The sequence below is a fragment of the Lactuca serriola genome, chromosome 4 (genome assembly GCF_051521515.1).
Source record: "Lactuca serriola cultivar US96UC23 chromosome 4, Lser_US96UC23_V15, whole genome shotgun sequence".
Classification (NCBI taxonomy): domain Eukaryota; kingdom Viridiplantae; phylum Streptophyta; class Magnoliopsida; order Asterales; family Asteraceae; genus Lactuca; species Lactuca serriola.
In genome coordinates this window covers 76,139,678-76,156,115 of record NC_136411.1, presented here as the reverse complement: position 1 = coordinate 76,156,115, position 16,438 = coordinate 76,139,678, and the positions used below count along the sequence as shown (strand labels likewise).

General features: G+C 35.6%; 2 long non-coding RNA genes across 7 annotated transcripts; both read left to right on the top strand.

The window, feature by feature from the left end:
- The first annotated feature begins 3,583 nt into the window (after positions 1-3,583).
- On the top strand, positions 3,584-6,905 carry LOC145101928 (uncharacterized). Of its 6 annotated transcripts, none has more exons than XR_013705929.1 (8): positions 3,584-4,093; positions 4,176-4,304; positions 5,226-5,296; positions 5,759-5,859; positions 5,947-5,998; positions 6,115-6,157; positions 6,249-6,564; positions 6,660-6,905. It is a non-coding gene; the product is annotated as an uncharacterized LOC145101928 (long non-coding RNA). The 6 variants fall into 6 exon arrangements; XR_013705928.1 differs by having other exon boundaries at positions 3,584-4,304; positions 6,249-6,303; positions 6,435-6,564; XR_013705930.1 differs by having other exon boundaries at positions 3,584-4,304; positions 6,246-6,303; positions 6,435-6,564.
- A 569-nt stretch (positions 6,906-7,474) lies between these two features.
- Positions 7,475-9,601, top strand: LOC145101929 (uncharacterized). The gene is made up of 5 exons (XR_013705932.1): positions 7,475-7,744; positions 8,776-8,827; positions 8,935-9,004; positions 9,209-9,253; positions 9,333-9,601. It is a non-coding gene; the product is annotated as an uncharacterized LOC145101929 (long non-coding RNA).
- Positions 9,602-16,438: the final 6,837 nt, after the last annotated feature.

The following is a 16,438-nucleotide window of genomic DNA, read 5'->3' as shown; positions in this document are numbered from 1 at the left end:
GCATTAAATATATAATTTTAATACAAGCGTGTTCTGTACAGTTTTAGACACCAAAAATATAATGTAAATCAAAATAATAAGATGAGTCTTGGATGCGCTCCATCTTCTCAAAAGCTGGCCTCGGTACCTGTCTACTGATGACCTGAGAATACAAGTTATTTTGAAAGAGTTTATCAGCATTAAGCTGGTGAGTTCATAAGTATTTTAGTGTCGGTGTTTGTTATCAAAACGTTTGAACAATGTCTCAAGTGTAAGTTTGTAAAATGTATGTAAATGTTTGTAAGAGTTTGTAAAAGTTTGAATCTCTCAGAAAAACCTATATTTTCTATTAAAGTAGCCTTCTACCAAGGCTTAACTGTTTTGTATGCTCGTTTGTTGTAAAAGTGTGTAATTTCCCAAGTGTAACTATCATTTAACAAAATATAGTTTGTACATTAATGTTTAAGTGAAATAATCACTAAATATATGTAATGGGTAAATTATTGTAGTACTGTAGTGTTGTATTATAGGAACTACTGCTGTACTAACTACCTTAAACCAGATTTATATTAAGGTATCATGTGATTAATTGCACCATACTATCGACTGATAACAACGACATACGAATGGTCGTAATAACGGAATGACGTTTGGCACCCGCAGACCTGCAGGTCCGGCTGTAGCTAGCAGCAAGGTGTAGGATAGTCAATCCAGTATAAATCTATACGCAAACTCACGCTCTCCCTCCAAGAGAATTCTGGCTACAACTCGGGCCATGACATTTAAGGCATGCTCCGATACAGTGGATCACAATTGTTAACGTATTCATGTATATGTAATGTAATGTTACTTGTTCTAGTATCGTTGTATATGTTCTCGTCCTAGTATACTTGTATATGTTCTCTTTCTAGTATAGTTGTATATGTTCTCATAGTAATAAGTATTGACTCATGAATGAACTGACTCATTGATCTAGAAATTGTAATAGTATGATCCTGTGTTACCCCGATGGTAACTTACTAATGATGTGACTAATACGCATGAATATGGAAGTACGTTTATGTCTATATATGTACATTTGATATATAATTAATATTGAAACGACCTTCGGACGGCTACCCGAAATCCCACCAGACCACATCCAAATCGAGAAAAAGGAAATAGGGCGGATGGCCTTCCTAAGCCCTTTAAACATTGCTTATATATCTATACATATATGAGCATGCAATTTATAAGAAGTAAAACAAAGTTTAAATAAAAGTATTTGATAAGTAAAAGAGTTTGTAAAACATTTTGAAGTAAAGCAGTTTGATAAACAGTTTGAACAGTGATAAAATCATTGGTTTTCTAGTTATTAATCACATGTGATTGATGTAATAACTATAAGTATTTAACTTGTATTCCCCCCATAAAAGTATTTAAAACATTTAAAAGTATTTCAAAGGTTAATTAAAGGGGTATGAACTCACTTGTGGTGAGTGGATTGGATTGAAGTGTCGGATACCGTGCTAGGTGGCAAACGGAGACTTGTTCACACGCACGAGCCTAGTTATCATATAATGAGCATATATATAACTAATTAGCCAAATAATAACTAATGAAATAATTTAGGACACTTAGGAACATGTAAACACTTTGTATAAGTGTTATAGGTCCTAATGGTTGCATCTAAGTTGTTATGGGACAAGGCTAAAGGGGTTTAATGTACCGAAGGGCCTTATATAAGTGTTTACTCCTCAATAAAACCCACACAAGGAGTTTACGGTCGTAAACCCTTGAGTTTACGGCCGTGAACTCCAATCTTGGTGGTAATTGGTGTTTTGAAGTGCTATTTGATTTCTAGAATAAGCCTTACTTGGTTGTTTAATCCTTTGGGTAGTTTAGGGCCTTAATACACTCCTTTAAGGAGTTTTCGTCCAAAAGACCATTTCTTTTGGAGTTTACAACCGTAAACTCTCAAGGGATGGGTATTTTTATTCTTTCAAGTCCCAAGCACAAGTAGGATAATTTCTAGGCATTTGTTTAAGGCTAATGAGGACCCTAGGCACACTTTGGTGCCCTTATTTGGTGTTTACGGCCTATGAGTATTACCTTGGCCGTAAACTCCCTTTAAGGGGTGCTTTTGATGTTTTAAAGTCCACAAATTAGCTAGGAATAAATGGGGGTTATTGTCTAAAGCCTTAGGAGTGATTAGGGCACATTTTGGCCCTTGGATTTGGAGTTCACGGTCCAAGAAGCTCTTGGGCCGTGAAAACCCTAAGCTAGGTGTTTTTGATTGTTTTCTAGTCTCAAATATATATACATATAATCCTAAGCTAGTTACTTAACAAGGAAATGGGACTAGATAGCCTTTAAGCCTCATTTTGGAGTTTACTCCCCAAGAACGTTCTTGGGCGGTAAACTCCCGAATCTCACATATTTTACATGTAATCTATGTTATTAAGCATATAACAAGCATTATAAAACAACTAGAGAAGTGTACTCACGATTTGGGATGAAAACCCGAAGATCCGTGAGAGAGAAAATGACTTTTCTCTAGTTGGAAATGTGAATAATGAATGAATTTAGTTCAGAAATCTATTTATAGTCCTGAAATATTTTTGGCAGAAAATATTTTTATTCTGGAATTGAACTCTAATATTATGAAGTTTTGAAATACTCAAGTTTCACAAACCCATGAACATCCACTCTCCTGATATCTCCTTAAACGTAAACCCTAATTAATGTACACAAACTCATTTGGAAAAGTCTGAAATTCATTGAAACTGGTTTAGCTTCTATTGAATAGATAATGTTCGTACAAAAATGGAAATTTCGGGTTGTCACAAACAAGGCCCGTTAAGGTAAACTAATTGATTTTAGACCCATTATGGCCCAAAATGTTAAGTTTCATGCAAGTGGGTTCAATTAGGGCCCATTTAAGAGTTCTAAGCCCACAATAGTCAAATTGGAAGTTTATTGACCCATTAGACCCAATAAAAAAAAATCCTAGTCCATGTTGGACTTAAACCGGGATTTCTAGGGTTTCCAACATTTTATTGACTATTTGAGTGTTTGTATAGAGTGTTTATGGAATTTTGTTGTCATTGAATAAGCATCGTACATGGTTTCAAGTTTTAGTTACAATATTATCCTTGTTAAGTGTTTACAAAGCATTAAAATTCTTAGTTGTGACAATAGTCGTCACAATTGAAGACTTAGTGGAATGCTTTAATGACCGTACAATAATATATGCTATTATTAAGCCCGTGGGGTTTCACTTTGTGTAGCCTTTTAGTGAACCCATTAAACTCTTGTGTTTATAATTGTGTTTTGTGATAAAGAAGATACACACACAAAAAAGGTATATGTCATTTACATCTCTCGAATACAATCTATAACAAAAAACTGTCTAGAGGACTGAGTGGAAAAAAAATATATAGACAGAACACGTTATTTACCTCAAGAATTCATATAATTTATTTATATACTAATTAAAGCACAATGTTCTTATGAACAGTGCATGTGGTAAAAAGAATTTACGCCTTTTTTTTTACTGTTATCTGAGTTCTTTTTTTTTTTTTTTTTTGTTTACTGTTTTTGCTTAAAATATCTTCCCCATCGACCAGTTGCTTTAATCCTCCGTCGAACCACCGCTTCATCTACCTCGATAACCAATATTCTCTAAAATCCCTTTTCATCTTTTCTTTTGAGCTCGATCGATCGACATGGCCTCGACGGAAAAAATGAGAGCGTGCCCACCAGAAAAGGTAGCGGTCGTAGGAAAGGACTGTCGAAGATACAAACGCAGAAGAGACAGAACACGATTTGTCCCGCTTTTCAATCTCTCATTTGCTGCGTAATCTGCTTTAACCAAAGAGACGCTCCATCGTCAATGACAGCGTGTTGATTCCTCGGTGTATCCGACTCTCCATTATTCTCTCTCACCGTTACCGTCGAATTTACCTCAAGTGTTTTCGAGTTGTTGAGTTCGGCTTCCACAAATACGCTCTGCGTTGTCTCTTTGCTCCTACTAACGGTTGGAACTAAGTTATTGTTACAGTTCTGTTTTCTTCTCTGTCCATAGGGTCGTATTCTCCAATTTGCAATGAAACAAAGCCACAATCTGATTTGGGTATAACCACAGCCTATATGAACCCTAATTTTTTATTTTCATTATCTTACCCCTACTTTCTTCTATGTTCTTGATTTTGGAGTCGAGCAAGACCAACCCTACCAGAAGAGTCGGTATTGGATTTGATTTTGGGTGTTGAAGGCTTAATTTGGGGTTTTTCAACACATGTCTTAAACATTAGCAGATGGAAACCTGTCTCTAGACAAAAGAGGTAAACTTTGAACATTTGTTTCATTAATCTTATACTTTTTATGATTTATACAATTTCATTATGTTCTATGTTCTCAAGTCCATTGGGAAATCACCCTGGTTACTTCATTTGGATGATAATTAAAAAAAAAAATGTTTTCATATGCTTTTTTTGAGCTAATAACATAGTTAAGTAAATATCATGACTAATAACGAAATTCGATTCTGTTCACATCTTCCACCGTATTGTAATCTGAAAATTAGCTTCTTTTTATTATGCGTTAATTGGATTTCTTGTACCAAAACACCCTTATCTTTTGGATTGGAATAGAGCACCAGCAACTATTGGTTAAAATGATGATTTGCTCTTTGTAATATTGAAGGGTAATCTTGACATTTAATATGGTTGGTTATGACTGTTAAATTTTGTTATCAGTTAGTAGTTATATAAGTCACTTATATGGTGGTTAAAGGTAGTTATAACGGTTAGAATTAATTGTCATCTTGAAGGGTTGTGATGGTTGGAGGTTGCCTATATATGTATCAGATTTATGTAATTAGAGTCTAAGTTAATAAAAAATGTGTATGCTCCTATGTTAACAAAAATCTCGGCCTACACACATATCACAGAAGAGTGTTCCTGTCCTTTTATGATTGTTAACTCCAACATGCATGAAAGCAGTTGCAATCGGAAAAATTATTGAATTTGGTGCATGATGAACTTTATGAGAAGTAAACTTCAATAATATATCAACTGATACATTAAGGATGAGAGTATGAATGAAATATATTTTGTATTGATTTTGATTTGTTAATTTTGGCTGCAGTAGCTCAAAATGGTAAGGCACTCCTATCCTGAATAATTGATTAACATTCTCATTTTATGTCCTTTTCTTTTAAATATTGCATTTTATAATAGCATTTTTCTTTTATATTGAAATAGCTATTAAGTGGACTCTCTTTGCTTGCTTCTGGACAAATGGACGGATCTGTAGCACCACTTCTCAACTCATGGTAAGAAGGATGTAAGCATGGATCTGTTGTTACTGGTTGACAGGTAGAAAAAAAATATAATTTTTAAAATCAGCAATGATTTTATTAATATTTACTACAAAAAATGATTAGTATGTAAAGTATTCAATATTTCAGTATGAGAAGATATTAAATTTTGTTCAAACAACCGATTTTGGTCCTTATTTCAAACTACTAGGGACCAAAACTGAAAAATATTTCAATTATTGGCTAATGATTAATCCATTGTAGCAATATCTCATTTTAATCTAATCGTTGTAAGGCCAGCCCCCGTGCTTGGATGGCATTCATCTTTTATTGCTTTTATTATTATCCATTTATAACGTTGTACTTACATTATGAATAAAAGTACAATGCTATAAATGGTACTTACTACTTACACTTACTTTATTGAACAAAAAAAGACAATTTGGCCCTTGATGTGAACTTTTACCATTTACACAGGTTACACATTATTTAGGGGTGAAAATTATGTCTTTTGGGGTGGCCGTGAGGGTTATCAAACTCTTATTAGTGCTGATATGGAGAGAAAGCTTGACCATATGGTAATTTTTTCATAAAAAAAATTAAAACAATCCAATAATTATTTAATAATAGTTAAAAAAATAGATATAATTATATTTTATTTGCAGACATGGTTTTTTGAAGCTGCATTAGCCTATAAAAAGAAGATTGGATTCATTGGTAATTATTATAAATACAAAAGATTTATTGTTAAGAAACTATAAAAAAGAAAAAAAAAATTATAATAACTATAGTTATTTATATGTATGTTAATTTTTGTTTCTCATTTGCTTCAGGAACACTTATTGAGCTCAAGTCTCAAGAACCCACAAAGCAACAGTATGATATTATCTATTTTTTTATAAGAAATTAATAAGTTTATTTATTTATTTTTAATTGTTCTCATGCATTCATATATTAATCTTAGTAGGTGTGGTTGGGATGCTGTCACATCTACTAAATTTTAAGGAAGTATCGACTTATAGGTAATCCTTTCAATTTTTTTTTTAAATCTAGGATCATACATCTATACGAAAGAAAATGTTAAAAGTTAATGACTTGCAAGAGTTTAAAGATTGTAGCTAAAACATTGTATTATGAAAAAAAATACATGTAGCACTTTGTTTTTAAAGTGGGACAAGGGCTATTCATTCGATCTCCCATCTGTGCAAAATGATGAAAATGCCCTCAGGCCCCCATCGTCTTCATTATGACCAAAATGGCCATGACCGAAACTAACCTAAATGGTAAAAATGTTTTCTGTTTATCCCATGGTTTAAGTGGCCTTTTTTTTTTATATTACTAAACTAATATCATTATATTAATTTCTATTTTATTGCAGAAAATTAGTGCAAACCCGATCAAAATATACCAACAGATCCTAAAAGTCATCGCAGACGACGGATGAATATAAGGGATTTTACTTTATTTGAGTCTTTTATTTTTATTTATTTGTATTAAAATTGCATTTTATGCTTTTTGCTATGTAATTTATATCTAACCCATGCAAAGCATGGACACCTACACTAGTTCTAATAATTAAATATAATGTATAAAACAAAGATCAAAATGATCATTACACACTAAATTTAACGTCCATGTCTCCACGAACTACATAGTAACAACGCAAACATTATAAAAAATATAAGATCTAAGAGCCTATGACCTTTAAATTAAAAAGAAATATTCTACTTGATTCTTGTGTTTAAATAATTAATAAGTTATCATATTTTTTGCTATTTTTTTTTTGAACGATAGTGAAATAATAACAGTGCGGATAAGATAAGCATTTGATCTTACCGACCCACACCAAATAACTAGGTCCAAATACGGGTGAGCAAACCGTTTTTTTTTCAAACCGAACTGGTTTAGAAAACCGGTTCGGTTCCAATTCATGAAAAGTAAAACCGGTTTAACCTTAAACCGGTTCGGTTCAAACCGGTTTCGTCATTATTAAACTCGAACCGATCTAAACCGGTTACACCGGTGCTAAACTGGTTTCATCGGTTTGACTACCGGTTCTAAACCGGTTCACGGTTATTAAACCGGTTTTAATGTCAAAAATCTCGAACGGGTTCAAACCGGCGGTTCGGTTCTTGAATTGGTTCGGTTCATAGTAGACCGGTTCATGATGAACCGGTTCACCGGTTTACCGGTTCAGTGACCGGTTCGGATCCTGTACCGGTTTTTTTGTGCAAGCCTAGGTCCAAAGGCTAAGCGAAGATGAAAAGGCAAACCCTAGTTTTGCACTCCTGAAGTCGTCGTCGCCCTAACCACCACCGTCTTCGTTCTCCTCGCCGCCGTCGCCACTTCTTACTTGCGGCGAAAGCACGAAAGGGGCAACAAAGCCGCCTATGGTAAGGTTCGTCCTCCCACGTAGCCGTCTCCTACTTACCGGTGCCGCCTCCCCTTTCCCTACATCCTACGGTATTTCTCTCTCTCCCTCTCTGTCAATCGATCTGCGCCTCGTGATTTCATCGACTGGATGAGATTTTGATAGAAGGTTATATTGACATCTGAATCTATGTTTTTAAGAGCATCAATCTGATGATGAATTTCAATTTATCTAATTTTATTTATTATGTTCTTGTTATTTTCACAATTTTGACTATTGATTCTATAAGCTTGACGTTCATCGGGAACAATGGCTTTCTCAAGGTGTTTTATTTTTGCTTTGATTATTCAAATCATTGCTCTTTGTTTTACAGATCATTGCTCTTTGTTTTACAGTAAATCAACAACTGCCTTTAGTTTTTGATGGTTGTGCGTGTAAATAAATGAGTTATTTGATGAGATGAAACACTTAACTAGTTAGAGTATTCTGGTTTAACTTGCTTAAAGTTTTCAGAATATAAATGTAATTCCACAGGGCACATGCTACACCTTAGCGATTGATTATAGAGTATTTATATATTTGTATGAGTTCCACCAATGTTACTACTTAATTTATCATTATTACATTCTTCATTTAGTAATCATGGTGCACTTAGTGATGTTGGTAGTAGACAGATTTCTCTTGACTATATTGCAGCACGTTCAACCTTTAAGATCAAGAATATCAACCTTTAAAACTATACATGTTTATGAGGATAATATGTTCACATATTGGATTGCATTTACCTTCTTTTGCTTAAAGTTTTCTGAACATAAAGTATTACTCAGGACTAGTAATTGCAAGCATGCTATATTCTTGGCTGTCATTTAGCATGGGTTCCTTTCTGAGTCAATAAGGGTCATTCTTAATTGTATATACTTAATAAACAAATTTGTTTAGGTTATGCTTCTACTTAATATGATTTGATTGATTTCTGTAAATTAAATAAGTTACATTCAATTCAGAGAAGAAGATGTTGATGACTAAGGCTAAATTTCATCTTCTTAGTGTCATTTGATGACCCTTTATATGCTACTGTGATTATTGACTAACATTGTTGTGTTTGTATTATTATGCGGTGTAGATTCCTGATTGTTTTGAGATTGGTTTAGTAGTTGAAAAGCTTTGAAAGTCAGGTAAATAAAATGCAATCTTGTGTATATGAGTTGTTGTATGCAAAATCTTACATGAAAATCATCACAATGAAGCCTAAATTACATATTTTTTCTTTGTGATTTCATAGGTAAGCACCAACTGTAATGTAGTTGCAAACTTAGCTGCATCCATGGTCCTTTCTGCTGGCCTTAATTCAGGTTGTTTTTTAACTTTATATTACCAAAAACCAATCATTGTTTGATATTCTATCTCACATTTGTATTATTTTCTTTAACTGATTTATTCACTTTATATTTGGAGGCTTGACATGTGAAGACATGGATTATGTACATTTTAATTATTATTATTATTATTATTTGTTTATTTTATATAAACAAGTCTTAAAACATTTGTTGTTCTAGGCCATGAATTGTGTCGGTGGTAAAGCATGGAATAAGGGCTCTGATGTAAGTTTCTTTGACTGATGGATTTTTTCAAGTAAAAAAAGTGAATTTTGTTAATTGAAATTGTATAAATGTATTGCAGATTGAGATGAGATCTTTGTTTTGAAGAGTAATAGATTAAAGTTTTGCAATACTATTTCATCCACATTGTTGAAAGGATCTTCAGAATGCAAAGGCAATTATTGTAGAAAAAAACTAGAAGAGTTGAATCTTTTTTTTTTTGGTTTTTTTTGTTTAATTTTTTGGAAAGTTGTGTTAAGCTTTTGTTGAGTAGGTGATGTATGTCTAAAATAATTAAGATTGAGCCAAGTTGAAAATAATTTGTCACCCAACTTTGCGGTTTTTTTTTTATTTAATATTTGAGAGCAATTTTTGATTAGTTGTTTACTACTGAGTAGTTCCATGGTAGATATTTAAACGGATTAAATATGAAAATAGAAAAAAAAAAAAAAACTACTGACAAATTTTTTGGTCACTTATTGGATAAATTATTGACAACATTTTATGGTCACTAATTGGATATGCCAGTGACGACTTTCTATGGTCACTAATCGGATTAATCAGATAAAACAGTGACAACTGTCATTGATTAGTGACGACATTTAGTGGCGAAACGGGTCGTCACAGATTTAGTGACCAGTATATTTTCGTCACTATTTAGTGACCACTTTTGTATTTCGTAACTAATCAGTTTTTGTGAAGGACCTATAGTGATGAAAAGTGACGACCAAAAAGTTTGGTCACTAAATTGTTTAGGTCAGTACACCACTACATGTATAATCTAATTTATATAGGTCAGTACATCACAACGTGAGTAATCTAAGAAAACAATGTTACTTCCTTATTTTATCAAAATGCATAAGAAAAATAAACGAAATGGAAGACATTACTCAAATATACACTTGTAAATGTAGAACAAAGTTGCTTTTAATTTGAAAAAATTTGTGCACCTAATATACAATTGACTAAGTCAATAACTCAATTACAAACTGATTGCGGAGTATCAGGGCCGGCCTTAGTGTATTATGTGTTAGGATAGGGCTTAGGGCCCCTAATTGATAGGGGCCCCTTTAATTTCAATCCAATGTCCGATTTTCCAAAAAAAAAAAGTTGTATCGCTTCTTCAAGAAATCATGATCGGTATACACAGGCACACCGCACACGACGATTAAAGTTCCTTCTTTTTCTCCCTTCTCCAATCGATTCAAGGCTTCAATCAAGTTATCACTGCTGTTTTCAGTTATTCTTGGCTTCTTGCTTCTTAATTCTCACGGTCTCACCTTCTCCAATCGTTAATTGACTCACGGACTCAGGGGGACTCAACTCAGACTCAGACTCACGGTAAGTCGGTAGTAATATATGCATCTTCTGATCTTCATATGCGTTTTTCACTTTCTTGTACTCAGACTCACGGTAATATGCAATTATGAATCATCAATTTCCAAATTCATACTGTTTTTCACTGTTTGTGGTTTGATTTTTGGATCATCACTTTTCAGTTTTAATTTGTGGATTGTCTCTGAATTCTTATTATCTAATTGGGGTTAATAGAATAATAGCCAATTAATTAGGGTTAATCTTTTGACAATGGACATTAGTCACATTACACAACCACAAATTTTTCAAGTTTCAATGAACTGTAATTTTAAGTTAAACTGTTAAAATTGATTGCAGTCAGGAAATGTTGACAACTTGACATTGGCAGACTACATAAGAAGGTTTTTTTTTTCATAATAAATCAACCTTATTTGCAATCTAATGAATGATTTTTTTTTCATAATATGTGATAGTATTGGATAATGTTTGGTTCCTAATTATTGACAGAATCATGTGGAATTGCATGTAAGATTTCAATTACATTTGTATATAATTGATGTCATTATAAATATAGCATACAAAATAGAAAAAGTTTTCAATTAGATTTGTATTTTAATTGTTTTTGGTTTTATCCAAATGACATGAATGATCAAAGTTGTTAATCTTTTCAATTTCTGATTTTTTATTCCAGATTGGAAGATTCCATTGTTCACTGATTTCAGATTGGCTGATTCCATCGTTCACTGATTTCAGATTGACAGATTCCATCGTTTTTGAGCTTTCCATTATCTCAGGGGTGGTATAATCCTAATCCATATCTTATAAACTTATAGTTATTATTAATCAAATAATTAATAATCATGTCAAAGAGAAAATACGAATTCGGTGCTTTAAAAAGGAAACGAAAAATGCAAGAAGAAGCTTTTATAGATAAACAAAAAGGGTTGTTTTTAAAATATTTAACTACAAACAAAAACATTGATAATGAACAACAACAAACTAATGTTGATAATGAACAAGAACAAGCTAATGTTAATAATAATGATCATGAACCAACTAATATTGAAAATGATAATGAACCAACTAATATTGAAAATTATAATGAACCAACTAATACTGAAATTGGTAATGAACAAACTAATAGTCAAAATAATAACCAACAAACTAATATTGAATTTCATAACGAACAAACTAATAGTGAAAATGATAACGAACAAAGTAATATTGAAATTGATAACGAACAAACTAATAGTGAAGATGATAACACACCTTTAAACATATATGATCCAAGTAGATGGAAAAATATTAGTACTAACTTAAGAGATTTAATCGTAGAAAAGGGTCCTATTAAGATTTATGATTTTAAATTTCCAAAAGATCAACATTTAAGAAGCTTTAGTACATCTCTTTATATGCAAAAAAATACCAAATGGAGAAAAATATGAACGAACATGGTTGGTTTATTCCATAGATATAGATAGAGTTTTTTGTTTTTGTTGTAAATTATTTAATGTGAATACATCTACATGTTCGTTAGCACATAAAGGTAATAATGATTGGAACAATATTTCTAGTATATTAAAAAGAAATGAAGCAAGTAACGGACACATTCTTAATATAAGGTCATGGATTGACTTAGAAACTAGATTAGCAAATAATAAAACAATTGACAAGCAAATCCAAAAACAAATAAATAAAGAAAAAGAACATTGGAAAAACGTGTTAATAAGAATCATTGTTGTAGTAAAAATTTTAGGAAAAAATAATTTAGCATTTCGTGGAACAAATGAAAAGATTTATGAAGAAAATAATGGTAATTTTTTAACTATAATTGAAATGATTGCAGAATTTGATCTTATTATGCAAGAACATATTAGGAGAATTAATGACAATAAAATTCATAATCATTATCTTGGACATAATATGCAAAACGAACTTATTAGTTTATTAGGAGAAGAAGTTAAAACTAAAATTATTAAAAAAGTAAATGAGGCTAAATACTTTTCAATAATACTTGATTGTACTCCTGATACAAGTCATAAGGAACAAATGTCAATTATCTTACGATATTTAGATCTTTCAACAACTCCAATAGAAGTAAATGAGTACTTTTTAGGATTTTTAATTGTAGATAATACAACCGGTAAAGGCTTATATGATGCTATAGTTGATGAAATTAAAAATATAGGACTAGATATAAATGATGTTAGGGGTCAAGGTTATGACAATGGTTCAAATATGAAAGGAAAGTATCAAGGTGTACATAAATGATTGTTAGATATTAACCCTAGAGCATTCTACACTCCTTGTGGTTATGTGTAACACCGTGAATTTCAAAATAATTTTTCGCAAAATATAAAAACATTTTTCATTTAATTTTCACAAAGCATCAAGTTTAAAACACCAATTCACATCATACAAAATCCCAAGATCATATATCATAAAAATCCCATGCGTGTGTACAGATCAAGCTGGCGCCTTCCCACGGTCGTCACTAGTACCTGAAACAAACAACACTAACACTGTAAGCACGAAGCTTAGTGAGTTCCCCAAAATACCACACGTAACACATATTAGCCACTCGAGGCTATAACTCTGTCGGTCCGTGGACCCTACTCTGTGAACCCATTGGTTCTAACTCTGGGAACCTTCCGGTTCCAACTCTATAAACATGTACAACATAAATCACAAAGAAATAATGCAGTACAACACATAACATACATATAACATACACATACTCTGATTACCTACTCAAGGTAAAGTATAGTGAGAAGACTCACCTCGTATATCTCGATAACTCACAAATCTTGGAAATCACTCGTGCTCGATCCTCCGAGCTATAATCCTCCTATAACATCATATATCTCTAATTAACACTTTTACCACTAAGGTTGACTGCCCCTATCAAGTCAACACTGGTCAAATATGGTCAACGGTCAACGGTCAACTTTGACCGGACTCGACGAGTGCACTAGAGCGACTCGGCGAGTCTAAACGTTTTCACCAACTCTCTAGGATTCACTTTTGACACGTCGAGTACTCCCCTGACTCGACGAGTTCCACCTGGCATGAATCGCGGGGCCACCACGACTCAACTCGCCGAGTCTCAAGAACAACTCGGCGAGTTCCAGCTCGACTCAGTCCACCTGTCAACCCTCTCTAACTCTCCCTGACTCACTGAGTAAACCCATAACTCGGCAGGACCACTCACTGAGTGATTAAGGACAATCTTCATGCTACTCGCCGAGTCTGTTCTTCAGACTCGGCGAGTCCATGCCATGCATCAACTCAATCTCGCTTCTGAGGTCAGATCCGCTCCATCCACTCATAGATCTGGCCCTCCTAAGCTCATTCATCACGTAAAGTCATAGTCTTGGCTACCATGCAACACCTACAAGGCTCTTTTTGGAGAAATGACCTCTAAGATGGCAACCCTAGTCTCCAACCTAAAAGGAAGGACATAAAGCATGGCATTAGGGACTCTCTGGACCTGCTAAGGTCCAGATCTAGGTACCATATCCCCATGGGACCTCTCACACTTCAATTACCAAGCAAACAAGGCAAGAAGAAACCCTAGATTTGACCATATCAACAAAAATACGGAAATAAGCTCTGAATGATACCTCAAGAAGCTTCCCCTGACGAAATGGAAGTAGATCCAAGTTCCCCAAATCTTCTAGCTTGACTTTCCCCTTCCTTTCTTGCAAATACACACAAATTTGGTGAATAATGGCCTCTTATCTCACTCACAAGAACCCTCAGCTGCTTTGGTGCTCTCTAGGTCAAGATAGCCGCAATGAAGGACCATAAGGTCCTTTAAATAGGGCTTAGGACCAGGAAATTAGGGTTTCATTAAACAGCGCGGACTCGCCGAGTCCAGGCGCGAACCCGCGTCCAGAACCGCTATCCTACTCGGCGAGTCTGAGCTCCAACTCGCCGAGTCCCCTCACAAAACACCAAAAATATATGAATAAAAGATACCTGGAAATCCGGGCTGTTACAATTCTCCCCCACTAGAACTAGACTTCGCCCTCGAAGTCTCGCTCTGCAAATAGTTCCGGATGCTGCTCACGCATCTCACGCTCCGGCTCCCAGGTCATCTCTGATCCCTTCCGATGCTGCCACTGAACCAACACCATGGGTACCTCCTTGTTCCTCAAAACCTTGATCTTCCGATCTCTGATGGCCACTGGTCTCTCGGCATAATTCAGGCTCGCATCCACCTGAATATCCTCTAATGGAACCACTGCCGACTCGTCGGCTATACACTTCCTCAGCTGCGACACATGAAAAGTGTCGTGAATCTGCCCCAACTCTGCTGGCAAATCCAAACGATAGGCTACCCGGCCTACCCTCGCGATCACACAGAAAGGACCAATATATAGGGGGCCCAACTTGCCCCTCTTCCTGAATCGAATCACTCCTTTCCAAGGAGAGACCTTCAGGAGTACAAGGTCGCCGACCTGAAACTCAAGCTCGGACCGGCGTCTGTCTGCATAACTCTTATGTCGGCTCTGAGCGGTCAACAACCTCTGTCTGACCTGCTGGATCTGCTCTGTCGTCTGAAGCACGATCTCAGTACTGCCTATCACCCTCTGTCCAACCTCTCCCCAACAAATGGGGGTCCGACACCTCCTCCCATACAACAGCTCAAAGGGTGGCATACCAATGCTCAAATGATGGCTGTTGTTGTAGGAAAACTCTGCCAATGGTAAATATGCATCCCATCTACCCCCGAAATCCAACACACATGCCCGGAGCATGTCCTCGAGCGTCTGAATCGTCCGCTCACTCTGACCGTCTGTCTAGGGATGATATGCGGTACTAAAATGCAGTCTAGTACCCAGCTCCTCATGAAACTTCTTCCAGAATCTGGAAGTGAAACGCACATCACAGTCTGAAACAATCGAGATTGACACCCCATGCTGAGATACCACTTCCCTCACATACACCTCTGCCAATTTCTCTGCTGAAGAACTCTCACTGATGGCAAGGAAGTGAGCGCTCTTCGTCAACCTGTCCACAATCACCCAAATTGCATCAACTCCCCTGGCAGTCCTTGGCAATTTGGTGATGAAATCCATAGTGATCTGTTCCCACTTCCATTCAGGAACCTCCAATGGCTGCAACTTACCATGCGGCCTCTGGTGCTCCGCCTTAACCCTACGGCAGGTCAAGCACCTCTCAACAAACCACGTGACATCCCTCTTCATACAGGGCCACCAATACTCCTTTCTCAGATCCAAATACATCTTAGTGGCCCCCGGATGAATCGAAAATTTCGACCGATGAGCCTCTTCCATCAAAATGGTACGCGTTCCTCCCACAAACGGCACCCAAATACGCCCCTGAAATGTCATAAGCCCCCGACCATCGGTAACAAACTCTGAAACCAAACCAACAACCCGTTCCCTCTTCTGCATCTCAGGTTGCACAGCCTCAGTCTGTGCCCCACGAATGGCGTCCAACACTGGAGCTATCACGGTCAATCTCAAACATACCTCCCGCAGCGGGATGCTCTCCGCCCTGCGACTCAATGCATCGGCTACCATATTAGCCTTGCCTGGGTGGTACAGGATCTCACAATCATAATCCTTGACCACATCCAACCACCTTCTCTGACGCATATTTAGGTTGGGCTGATCCATCAAATACTTCAAACTCTTATGGTCCGTGTATATCGTACACCGAACCCCATACAAGTAGTGACGCCAAATCTTGAGGGCGAACACCACTGCCCCCAACTCTAGATCATGGGTGGGATATATCGTCTCATGAGGCTTCAGCTGCCTCGACGCATATGCTATCACATGCCCTCTCTGCATCAGCACCGCTCCCAACCCCAAAATCGATGCATCACAGTATACCACA